Below are 14,091 nucleotides of genomic sequence, written 5' to 3'. Positions count from 1 at the left end.
CATGCCCTCCTACTACCTCACATGTCCACACATACTCTGTGAAATTTCTTCTCCTGTGTTTAATTAATTGACTTGCAGTTGTATTGTCCTCAACACTAAATCTTTGCCTGAAACAGGTGAGAGGTTTTCTACAAACAGTTACAGGCTGGATTAAATTTAAGCATTAGTTCATTGTGCTACCACTTCTATAAGGACATCTTGTTTTATGTGTCTGATAATGGCACATTGAACGATGAATTTCATTGGGTCCTCAGTTAATCTCTGAGACTTTTGGCTACATCCCAGGGCTATTCATCTCAATCATATACTCTTCAGTCAGATGTACCTGTTTTTGTCTTCTGGGAGGACTATTTGGGGAATAATTCTGAGCATCTATTTTTCTATACTCTTAGTTTCTCTTCAATCAGGATTCCAGCCTATGTAGTTCAGACTGTGCTCTCTTGCCACCAACTCAGCCCTGGAAGAAAGAGGATTCAAAAGCACTTCTGAGAAGTGCCTATGGGCATAGTCACTGATGTTCTTTTCTGGCCTAGTGCCTCATGGGTTCACCTTGCTACCACAGAGGAAATCCAGAACTACCACTTAAGGACAGGTGTAAACGAATTGCTGACCATGGCTCTCTGAGGCCAGCTGTTCTCCGATCCACCCCTCCCTCAGCCCAAAGACATGGCAATCCCAACCAAATTTGATAACAATATCCCCAACACACACCAGTAGCTTTTAAACTGTAAGGAAGGCCAGAATCACATGGGGAAGCCTGTTAAATGCAGAGTCCTGGTACCAGGCACTAGAAAACATCAAATCAAAGGATTTGAAATTCTAAGAAATCTAAACTGCTTAAAAGTACCACATATTATTTGAGACAGGTAGTCTTTGGATTACAATACTGTGAAAACTACTGGTCTTCCACCTGTAATGCATGTCATCATGTTTTTCCTAGTTTGACACTATTATTCTATGAATTAGAGCGATCAATACAGGCTCTATCAGGAGAGACTCAGTGGAGCTTTCTTTCTCAAGTTGCTGGAAAGGAATGTTGAGGAGAATACATTTTCAGGGTATAGTTCTCTACTGTCCTATCAGCACATGTACTGGAAATAAATTGTTTACTCCTATTTACTTCCTCAGTTTATAATTACTGCATAATCATTCTCCTAATTAAATTATATCCCAGCAGGTAAAATTTTTAAATGACATTAATTTGCATATAAGGCTGGCAGAATTATCACAATATAGAACAAGCCACAAATGAAAATACATAGCAGATATATATTAGTCAGGAAGGAAAATAAGTGTAAAATCATAAGACAGTGAGAAACAATGACACAACAATTTGACCTTTCCCTCAGATGATAACCTGACCTCACTTTTATTCTCTTTGATTAAAACTAGATAGCTTCTTGAAAGCTGATTATCTGCTCTCCTATTTTATCGAAGTTGCTGGGTCAAGAGATAAACAGTGAGGCTAAGAGAAATGGCTCCAACACTGAGATGCATGTCAAACCTTCCAAGAACCCTCCAGAATTTACTGAGCCTGCAGGATGGCTTTGTGATCATTTTGTGTGTAATCCAGTACTGTGTCAGCCTCCTAGGGACTAAAGTGTGCCTTTCTTGAAAGACCTCAAGATTTAGTCATCCTAGCTCTGAATGAGTGAAAATGTGCTTTGTTGAAACTCCCCAAGAAGTAACTTCATTTATTGTGGAATCTTGCATTGTTTATGGGCCTGACGAAAGTGTTTGGCACTTATTGATTCCCAGAGTATTTCAACTTTAAAAATAAAAAAGAGAAGAAGAAGAAGAAAGAAAAAATGGTGGAAGCTGAATATTTTGAATGCTAAAAACAAAATATGTGGTTTCTAAACACTTACAAATAAGTTAATGCAAAGATTTGCCTACATGTTAAGAAAAGCCCTCATGACTGATGACCTGCTTGATGAGAAAATGAAGCATGAGAGAAAGTGACAGAGAAAAAGAGACCCAGGTGGCCCTCTGAAATTCGAGTCTGTTGCTATTAGCTCTGGTATAATTATCTTCCACTCCCTTAAATTTTCCCCCAAATGCTAATCCTCCCCATGAAATCTCAGCCTTTACTTCCATCAACACTCTAAGAAGTAATGTATTCTGCTTAACATCTAGCCAATTAGAAACACCATACATGGCACATAGTTACAAGAGGTAGCTTTTGAATAGTTACACATATTTTTGAAATGTATTATAGTTAGAGAAAAAATTAAGTTTTATGCTTTTCACAAAATTATCGGGGGGTGGAACTAAAAGGTAGCTTTTTCTTACCAGATGCCAACAATTTACAATTGGCTTCAAAATGTTTATTTATATGATAAAGGTGACAATTTATGTGACTGTAATACTTAAATCTCTTTATTACTGAGATTAGGTTATTTCTGAACTATGGAGACATTTCATATACATTCTGTTGAAGAATTTTATCATTTTAATATGTCCTCACATGTAAAAATAAAATGTCAGGCTTATTTGCAATACTAAAGATTCCACTTTATTAAACAGGAAAGCTGATAGAATTTACCCAATTACGTTGTCAAAATGGCTTAACTTTCAAAAAGTTAAAACAACAAAAATTCTGGAGTACAATGTTACAACCCACATTCTTTTTATTCCTTATTTTCTCATTGCCAAAATTCAGAGAATTATAGAACTCTAAACGCACAGGCTACAAGGGCTCATTATTTACTATTTGATAAGTATCTGAAATGCCGTGAAAGAAAAATACATAGGATTTCTCTGGGGCTCTTTCTAGCAACATGCTGGTTATACCAAAGTTTGATTTTCATGCCTCCCTTATTCCTTTCCATGCTCTTCCTCTACCTCTGGTTCCCAAATCCACGGGGTGTCTCCATACTCCACCTCAGTTTTTTCAAAATCCCCAATCCAATGGACTCTCCAGAAATACCCTCCCTGGACAATCACGTATGCTCCATCACCCTCTCCCTCCACCTCTCCTCGGGACAAATGCCCTGATCAAGGAGTTTAAGCCAAAAGAGAATTTACTGGCTGTTTTAATTGGGAAATCCAAGTGACTGTATAACCTTTATGCACAAATGGATCCAGAATTTTGAATGACGTTGTTAGGAATCTCCCTCTTGCATGCAATTATTTTATCATTTATTATTTATTTTTAGTCAGGTTCTGCCCATGAAGAGCAAAAATGGGTCTGGAAAGCTATAACTTTATATGGCACTTATTATCTACAGTCACAGAAGGAGAAAGACCCTTTCTCTTTCAGCATATGTAAAATTTTCCCCAAAAGGGCCTTGACTGGTTCTGCTTGGATCATGTGACCAAGCTAGACAGTCCCCAAGGTTAGTGGGACACGAGTGTGATTAGTCAGCAATGACTGGTTTTCCACTCCCATGACAGAGAAGATGTCACAATTGATAACATACAATCTGAGTGAATGGCAGTTCACAAAAGGAAAGAAAAGCCATTTTTTTGTGTCCACCAAGGATTGAATCCACCATATTAGAAGAGTTTTTATTCTTTAAGGATTCTTAATAGTAAAACTATATTCTAATAGTGGCATTGATGGTAGTGTGATTGGGATGTTGAAAAAAATTATTTTACTAAAGGATCCTTCCAGAGTCCACTTGAGGATGGCTTGTCTTAATTTGCTTTTTATTGTATGTCCAAGATGACCTAATTTCCAAGGTTTGTTGCTCCCTGAAAATATATGTGCACTTATTCCTTTCCAAAAGAAACATGAGAGGTGAATCGAAGGTCTGAAAACCAAAATATGCATGTACTTCTAATATAAATTGTAATCCATACAGACAAATTTACTGAGAAGTTTGTCTCCAGTTCATTTCTGAAGCATTGTTATAAACAAAATCATTCTCAGTAAATATAAATTCACATTATTGTTGAAATAATCAGATAAAAAGGAAAAGAAATAGAAAGAATAGATTTTTTTCTTAAAATATAATTCTTCAACCTCAACTCTGATACCCCTTATGAAAGATCATCTTAACTTGTTAAAATGAGATAGAATCTCGGAATTACCTCATACAAAATTACCCTCAAGGTCTCTTTGAACCTAACATAGTTTATACTATATATATATATATATATATATATATATATATATATATATATATATATATATATATATATATGTATATATGATTTTCTGACAAGGAATCATATCTTGAAGACATATGACATTAGGTAGTATCAGGTAGTATCTTGTCCAGTTTTTTTTTTCCTAAAAGACCATGAAATCTGACATTTCACTATTTAGTATCTTAGATTTAAAAAAAAAATACTGTTGTCAATAAATTTGCTCATTGAGCATGTGTGTTGAGCTTGGATTGGAAGGTGCTATGGTAGCTGAAAAGTCTACAGCTGCTCTTGCTCTGAACCACAATGTGGTTGGCCTCGATCAGCACTGTCACCCAAACCTCCAAAGCTGCTCCCACTTGGAGGTACCAGGCTCACACACCTGCAACAGCCATGGCCACGCTTTGTAGCCAGTCCCACTTGGCACCAGATCCACACATCAGCATACCCACAGCAGTTGCAGCCTGGCCTGGAAGAAGTCAGCCAGGGGCCAGCCCTAACCACCAGCATGCCCACAGCAATCACTGGACAAAGACAACAGGAGAAAACACAGGCAACCCACATAGGGGACACCCCTGGAGAGTTGGCTCTGGTGACTGGGGTGGGGGATTGCACCACTGGGTACCACAGGACACCTACATAAGGCCACTCTTTAAAGACGGGGAGACATGGCTAACACACTGAATACATAGAAACACCATATGTTAGATTTAGGTAAAAGGAAGAGAAAAAAGAATATCTTCCAAATAAAAGAACAAGACAAAGTCTCAGGAGAAGAACCAAACAATAGAGAGATAAGCAGTTTACCAGGTAAAATGTTAAAGCATAAAGATGCTCACCAAATTCCAAAGAAAAATGAACTTGGTGAGAACTTCAACAAAGAGATAGGAAGTATGAAAAAGAGCCAGTCAGACTGAAGAATACAAAAACTGAAATGAAAAATACTCTAGAGGTACTCAACAGCAGATTAGAAGATGCAGAAAAACAGAGCATTAATGTGGAAGAGAGAAGAGTGGAAATCACCCAATCTGAATAGCAAAAAGAAAAGAGAATTTTAAAATTGAGGCCAGTTTAAGAGACCACTGGGACAATATCAACCTTACTAACAATCATATTATAGGGGTGCCAGAAGGAGAAGAGAGAGAGAAAAGGACAGAAAATATATTTGAAGAAATAGTGGCTAAAAACTTTCCTAACCTGGATAAGGTAACAGATAACCAGGTCCAGAAAGCACAGAGTCCCAAACAAGATAAATCCAAAGAGACCCAAACCAAGACACATTATAATTGAAATGTCAAAAGTTAAAGTTAGGAAAAATCTTAAAAGGAACAAGAGAAAAACAACTAGTTACTTACAAGGGAACCCATATAAGACTACCAGCTGATTTTTCAGCAGAAACTTTACAGACCAGAGGCACTGGAATGAACTCCAAACACAGTAACTTAGACGAAATTAGAAGACAGAGAAATATGCAGCAGATGAAGGAGCAAGGTAAAAACCCACCAGACCAAACAAATGAAGAGGAAACAGGCAGTCTACCTGAAAAAGAATTCAGTGTAATGATAGTAAAGTTGATCCAAAATCTTGAAAATAGAATGGAGAGAATACAAGAAACATTTAACAAGGAGAACTAAAGAGCAAACAAACAATGATGTACAACACAATAAATGAAATTAAAAATTCTCTAGAAGGAATCAATAGCAGAATAACTGAGATAGAAGAATGGATAAGTGGCTTGGAAGATAAAATAGTGGAAATAACTACTGCAGAGCAGAATAAGTATAAAAGAATGAAGAGAATTGAGGACAGTCTCAAAGACATCAGGGACAAAGTGAGAGTGGCATGGACTTATATATACTACCAAATGTAAAATAGATAGCTAGTGGGAAGCAACCACATAGCACAGGGAGATCATCTCGGTGTTTTGTGACCACCTAGAGCGGTGGGATAGAGAGGGTGGGAGGGAGATGCAGGAGGGAGGAGATATGGGGATATATGTATACATATAGCTGATTCACTTTGTTATAAAGCAGAAACTACCACACCATTTTAAAGCAATTATACTCCAATAAAGATGTTTTAAAAAAAGCCTCACAGGTGAATTCTACTAAACATTTAAAGAAGAATTAACATTTATCCTTCTCAAAGTATTCCAAAAAATTGAAATTGAAAGGAATGCTTCCAAGCTCATTCTACAAGGGCAGCATCACCCTGATACCAAAACCACATAAAAACACTAGAAAAAATTACAGAACAATATTCCTGATAAACATAAATGCAAAAATCTTCAATAGAATATTAACAAATGAATTTAGCAATACATTAAAAGGGTCATACACCATAATCAAGAGGTGATTTTTCCAGGGTTGAAAGCATGTTTTAATATCTGCAAATTGGGGAATTCCCTGGCGGTCCAGTGGTTAGGACTTGGTGTTTTCACTGACATGGGTCAAGGTTCAATCCCTGGTTGGGGAAACCTGTAAGCCATACAGCACAACCAAAATAAAATAAAATAAAATAAAAATAAAGAAGAGAAATACTTGCAAATCAATCAACGTGACACACCACATTATGAAAACCAAAGGTAAAAATCATGACCATCTCAATAGATACAGAAAAAGCTTTTGACAAAACTAAATGTTCATTTATCATTAAAAACTCTCAACAAAGTGGATATAGAAGAAACATTCTGTAACATAATAAGGGCCATATATGTTAAACCTACAACCAATATCATACTCAAGGGTGAAAACCTGAAAGCTTTTATTCTAAGTCCAGGAACAAGACAAGAATGCCCACCCTCACCACTTTTATTCAACATAGTTGAAGTCCTAGCCTCAGAAATCAGACAGGAAAAAGAAATAATGTACACAAATTGGAAAGGAAGAAGTAAAACTGTCATTATTTGCAGATGACATGATCTATATATAGAAAACCCTAAAGACACCACCAAGAAACTACTAGAACTAATAAATGAATTCAGTAAAATTGCAAGATATAAAATCAATTTACAGAAAACTTTGAATTTTTATACAGTAATAAAACACTATTGGAAGAGAAATTAAGAAAACAATCCCATTTACAATAGCATCCAAAAGAATAAAATACCTAGAAATCAATTTAACCAAGGAGGTGAAAGATCTGTACTCTGAAAACTATAGGACATTAGTGAAATAAATTGAAGATGACACACATAAATGGAGGGTTACACTATGCTCTTGGATTGGAAGAATTAATATGATTAAAACGTTCATACTACCCAAAAGAATCTACAGATTTAATGCAATCCCTATCAAAATATTAATGACATTTTTCACAGAACTGAAACTAATAACCCTGTAATTTGTGTGGAATCACAAAATACTTCAAATATCCAAAGCAATCTTAAGAAAGAAAAGAAAAGCTGGAGGTAACATGCTCCCTGATTTCAAATTACACTATATAGAAATAGTAATCAAAACAGTATGGTAATGGCACACAAACAGACACATAGATCATTGGGACAGGATACTGTAGAGTTCAGATATAAACCCACACTTATGTGGTCAATTAATTTACCACAAAAGAGTCAAGGATATATAATGGTGAAAGAAAAATCTCTTCAATAAATGGTGTTGGGAAAACTGGACACTTACGTACAAAAGAATGAAAGGAGACCACTTTCTTGCACCATATACAAAAATAAACTCAGAATAGATTGAAGACTTAACTATAAGATCTAAAAGCATAAAAATCCTAGAAGAAAACGTAGGCAGTATGGTTTGGCATCAGTCCTAAATAATATTTTGTTGTATCTGCCTCTTCAGACAATGGCAACAAAAGCCAAATTTAAAATATGGGACAACAAAAAAGGCTTTTGTACAGTGAAAGAAATCATCAACAAAACAAAAAGGTAACACTAAATGGGAGAACATATCTACAAATGATACATCCAATAAGGAGTTAATATCCAAAATATATTTTAAAAGCTTACATAACTCAATACCAAAAAAATTTAAAACAGCAAACAATCCAATTTAAAATGGACAAAAAAACCAGAATAGATATTCTTCCAAGGAAGACATACAGATGGCCAACAAACCCATGAAAAAATGCTCAACATCACTAATCATCAGGGAAATGCAAATTCAAACCAAAATGAGAAAACACCTCACACCTGTCAGAATGGCTGTCATCAAAAAGAACACAAATACCAAATGCTGGTGAGGATGTGGAGAAAAGGGTACATTTGTGCACTATTGATGGGAATGTAAATTGTTACAGCCACTATGGAATACAGTATGGAGATTCCTCAAAAAAAATAAAAATAGAACTAACACACAATCCACCAATCCCACACTGGGTATTTATCCAAAGAAAATGAAAACACTAATTTGAAAAGATACATGTACCCCTATGTTCATTGCAACATTATTTACAATAGCCAAAATATAGAAGCAGCCTACATGCCCATTGATAGAAAAATGAATAAGGAAGATGTGATTTATGTATATATGTATACATATTTGTAAGAATACTACTCAGCCATAAAAAAGAATGAAATCTTGCCATTTGTGACAAGATGGATGGATGTAGAGGGTATTAATGCTTAGTGAAATAATTCAGGTAGAGAAAGGTAAATACCATATGATTTCATTTATATGTGGAATCTAAAAACCAAAACAAACAAACAAATAAAACAAAACATAATCAGACTCATAGATACAAAGAAGAAAGTGGTTGTTACCAGAGGGGAGGGGAGTGGTGGGTTGGGAGAAATAGGTGAAGGGGATTAAAAAGTACAAACTTCCATTAATAAAATAATCACAGGGATGTGATGTACAGCATAGGGAATATAGTCAATATCTCAATAGCTTTGTATCATGACAGATGGTTACTAGACCTATGGTTACCAATTCATAATGTATATAAATATCAAATCACTATGTTGCAGGCCAGAAACTAATATAATGTTATATGTCAACTATACTTCAATAAAAAAAGATAGTTTGCACCTGGAGAATCATAGAAAGATTCTGGGAATGATATACTACCATGACATAGTAAGTAGTATTAGGAATTCGTTATAAGATAATGCAGTAAAAACATTTAAAAAATTAGATTATTACATTTGTAATTTGAATTAATGTAATAGAATGCTAAAACTTTTCAGTATTCTGCAAGTTCTATGTGCTGATAAACTGTATGTTTATATTTTAAAAAATTAATTTTTTGAAATGTCAGAGTAGTGTTAAAACACCCCCAATCCTCTGGACAGATACCCTCTCTGCCAACTTTTCTGTAACCACCCCTCACCCTCCACCTCTCTTTCTTCCTTTCTTTCTCCCTCTCTGTTTCTCATTGTCTGCACACACACACACACACACACACACACACACACACACACACACACACACAGACTTGCATATGTAAAAATGGGTTTCCATTGTATTTAATGGAAAACTTCCTCACACCACATAGGGCTTCAGACACAATCCCTTGAGCGGCTTTGCATTAGACTTGGATCTTGGTGTCACACAGATTCAACACTCTGCAAAACTTCCCCAGGCTGTGTTGTTCTTTAGTAGTCCATTCTCTGCATACTTGTCAAAGAGCCCAGGTGAAAGAATGCCATGGCAGCGTTCAGCTCTGGATTGTCCATAAAAATATTTGACCATGTGCAGAGTTCAGATGAAAGCAAGAAGCCCTGGCAGCTATTGCAAAGCAAGTTGAAGTGAGGCAGATCATAACTTTTAAAGAGTCACTGGGACACAGTCTCGAAAAATGAGGCTTAAAAGTGGGTGGCTGGAAACCACAGCAACTGTGGGACCTCTTCATTTAGCTTTAAGGTAACTTCATCTTTTTGAGCAAAGGCTTCAGGCTGTCTGGAATTCCTGAAAAGAAAAGTGTGTGTATGCTCTTCAGATGGTAGAGGGGATGCTAAGTAAAGAGCATTTTATTTGTTCTCACATTTTGTCATGAGGTGACGGTGTCATGTTTTTAAGTATATTTATGGATCTTAATTTTCAGTCATATTTCCTCCAAAACTAAAGGGCAAGAACAAATAGTCTAAGGCAAATATGCATGTAGAGAATGCATGTATGCACGATAATATCTAATTCAGTGAAAAATATCGAGGAACTGGTTAGTCTATTTAAATGAATATTTTAGATAATAACATTGAGCCTCTTCACCTACGAAGAATTTTTGAAATGTTTTCCTTTTTATAAGCAAAGTGTTATGTACATCACCACATTCAAAAGAAATTTTAATATAATTTAACATTTTCTTAATGACGGATTGGTCTTAAAATCCATTTAGATGCCTACAACTATTTTTCCATATACTTTATGTTCTCCACTGCATTCATAATTAATTAGCTTGCTGTAAAGTCAACATTATCACTATCGTCACTCTGCCTACTTCTGCCCAAGGTCACTGCCTCCTTCCTTTCACCCTCCTAGTAGTGTGTGCGATGATAAACAAGGTCATCTAGCACTTCAAAGTGTCACTTAAGGAGACTTTCAAATGAAAAAACAAACAAAAATCAAAAAACAGCCTGGTCATCCCCAAAGCAGCTTATCCCAACTTCCCAGCACATTGCCTATGAAAACTCCAAAATGTATGAAACCCAGAATGAAAGAGATTCCATGTACCCCGAGGCAGACTGGACAGAACTGAACACACACCTACCTAAAGGAAGGAGGGAAGACCCTTTAGCTACGTTCACAGCCCTGCTTACTGGATCAGTTACACAAGATACATACCAACAAGCAAACAAGGCAGTTGTCCTCCTATTGAATAGACGTCACAGATTGCTTAGTTCAGAGTTCCCTTCGTGCTGAAATTAAACTTAATCCTACCCTCCACCCCAATACGCCAACACACACACGCACACACACTCATTAATACCTTCTTCATTCTTTTAGAAATTACAGCTTAAAGGAAACATCTAAGCAAGGAGAGAGTAAAATGCTTTGGAGGAAAAGGGATTGGGTGTTTGATGTCACTTTGGAAAATGTAAACCCTCAGTTAAGGATTGTAAACAGCAGGAAAAGACAATAAATCCAAAAGTCTGGCGATAATAATTTTTATATATTCCATTGCTTTTCAACCTAATGGCTCTGTGAAAGATAGATTTTAGTGCTCTGAGAACTGGGTTAGGTAGGAGCTGTGCACAATGACACAGGACAGCACTGAAAAAAATGCATGTGACATCAGTGAAACAAGGGCGCGGGCAGTCGACACAGCTTGTCCATGGAAAACACGAGTTCTAGAGAGATCTCTGCTCAGTCAAGTAAGAGTGAGAAAAAGAAAACCATGTGGTCTTGCAAAACACTGCAGGGCAAGAAAAAGGGAACCACTTTCTGAAGGCTAAGTAGCTGAGAAGCCAGGAAAATTTCTAGGAATATATGGCATTCTCAGAAAAACACAAAAAAGGATGAACTTAAGGCCCACGTGAAACAGGTGCAAAAAAATTTTTAAATCCTTTTGTTTAGAAAGATCTTATATTTTGAAAGATCCTCGACCTGTTAAAAGTGACATGGGTTAGATGAGAAAAGATCACAGTAGCATTAAAAAAGTGCATATTGAAGTATTGTAATAAATGGTAACATTGACAAAGAATAAAAATAAAATCCTAATGTGAAGACTAAGCTAGATGCATCTCTGAATAACACAGACAAAAAATGGCCCAAGGAAAGGAAAACAGTAAGTAAAAATTCATAAGTGAAAGACAGAAAATGACAACCAGGAATTAATAGAAGTTACTGTGGAAGAAAGCACAATACCTAAAGCAGAAGCAATAAGGAAAGATGTAGTGAAATAAAATGTTCCTATGCTAATAAATGGCCAACGTATAGATCAGAAAAGCTTAGTAATCTTTGAGCATAAGAATTATAGAGTTAAAGTATGTTTAGAAAAAATGGTGTTAAAATGATAAAAAAAAATACTAAAAGTACTTGAACATTGTTTTTTTATTTACTAAAAGCCAGGTTAGCCCTTACTTCTTCCAAATGGTAAATGGCATAAAAATAAAAGTAAATTTCTAGAGTTTGAGGCAAAAAAAGTTATCTCCCAAACTGCATTTCTTGTCAAGTTGTGCTCTATGGGTACAGACCACAAGAAAAAGGATAATTGCAAATATGTAAAAACTCAGAAGACATAACGCTAACATGTATAGTTTGAAAAAAAAAGAAATACAAAGGTAAATAAAGACCAGAGATGGTAGGTGGGAGGTTTGGAGTATAGAAATGTCTTGCCTTCTGGGATAAAGGGGGGTCCAAAACAAATATTTGATTGGAAATTAGTATTATATAGAGTCTAAATGTTTGGACAAAAATATACCAACAAAATTTTAACATTTAAATAATAGAGTAAGATAAAGCAAACAGACCATGGCTAGGCAGCAATGTCCAGCTGTGCTGATTGCAGAATTCAAAAGCACACTAAAATTTAAAAATAAAATAGTGGTTAACTTTTTTATACAAATACTATAAAAAGAAGGCAGGAGAGGACAACAGTTCAGAAACTGTAATGAATAGAGTGGCAAGATAAAATGCAGTAGGTAAATACAAGTAAGTTACTTTATTTTGAAATATGATTTAGTGAACTTTAAAAATAGAATAACCCATTTGCAAAGCAGAAATAGAGACACAGAAGTAGAGAACAAACATATGGACACCAAGGGGGGTTGATAAATTGGGAGATTGGGATTGACATATACACACTAATATGTATAAAATAGATAACTAATAAGAACCTGCTGTATAAAAAATGAATAAATAAAATAAAATTCAGAAAAATAAAATAAAAAGTAAAAATAGAATAACATGATGTGATACAACATAATTACCAATAAAAGGATAAATTAATAGTTATTAATAAAAGGATAAATAATTAATTAATAAAGATACAAATTTTGTAATCATAACATTTGAAAATACCTGTATAAATATAAGCATCTGAGTAAATGTTAGTCCATAAAGAACATATCAAGACATTTTTTTATAGCACAACTTGTACAGCCCGCACTTACTATTAATGTAGTGTAATTGAGTCAAAGAAGCTACCAAAACCTCAAATGTAGGTTGTTTAGAAAGTAACAATGCAAATGTGCTTATTAAACATATGCGATGTGACAAAAGTTGTAGTCAGTGGCAACTGTATACCTTTAAATGCTTTCTTAATATTAACAGAAGGATGAAAATAAGTAACAAATGAAATTAACATTCAAAGTAAGAAAGAAAACAAAAGTAGACTAAAATGGTACAGATGAAGAAAGAAAAAACATGAAATTGAGATGTTAGAACAGATTTTTAAAAAGCTGATTTTAAAAACCCATAAAACCTAAGGGCCAAGCAAATCAGATGATGAGAGGTACACACAAAATTTTGAATGAAATAATTAACAAATAGATATGGCTAAACATTTTTAAAATAATAGTATGTGCAATTCTGTGTTAATTCACTTGAAATTCTTGATGAAATGTGTGTTTTACTAAGAACAGATAAATTACCAAATGGTTATGTTTTCCAGTAGTTGAACCCCGGGTTAATAAGAAAAAGTAAACCAGTTTTACAGACAGAACACAAGAGTGACATGTCAAGAAAGCTGTCCTCCTCCTCGGCCACTTTCCACACAGTGACCTTGGCCGGTCAACTCACGCCACTGTCCTCCTCTCCTCCACCATTAATTGAGAACTTGGAAAGTGGTCGCCATTGGGGTCTCTCTAAGCATCAGAATTCCTTGCTTCTCCCACATACTAATCTGCACACAGGCATGAGTATGTGAAAGGCTAGTAAAACATAAAAGTAAGCAAAACCTCAAAGCATCATAATTATATTACAGATCGACCCTCTACCTGATGCTGCTTTTGTCCCTTCACCTGCTATATGTCCCTATTAGTTCAAACACCAGAGCTAAGGGGAGATATACAAACCAAAGAATTTAGTTCAATATTTCATTCATTCACTGTCTTGTCTTGGAATTCTTTCTTCTCTTACTGTTTCTTAAAATATG

Source organism: Hyperoodon ampullatus (genome assembly GCF_949752795.1).
Source record: "Hyperoodon ampullatus genome assembly, chromosome: 1".
In the NCBI taxonomy this organism is placed as follows: Eukaryota; Metazoa; Chordata; class Mammalia; order Artiodactyla; family Ziphiidae; genus Hyperoodon; species Hyperoodon ampullatus.
This window is presented reverse-complemented; position numbering follows the sequence as displayed.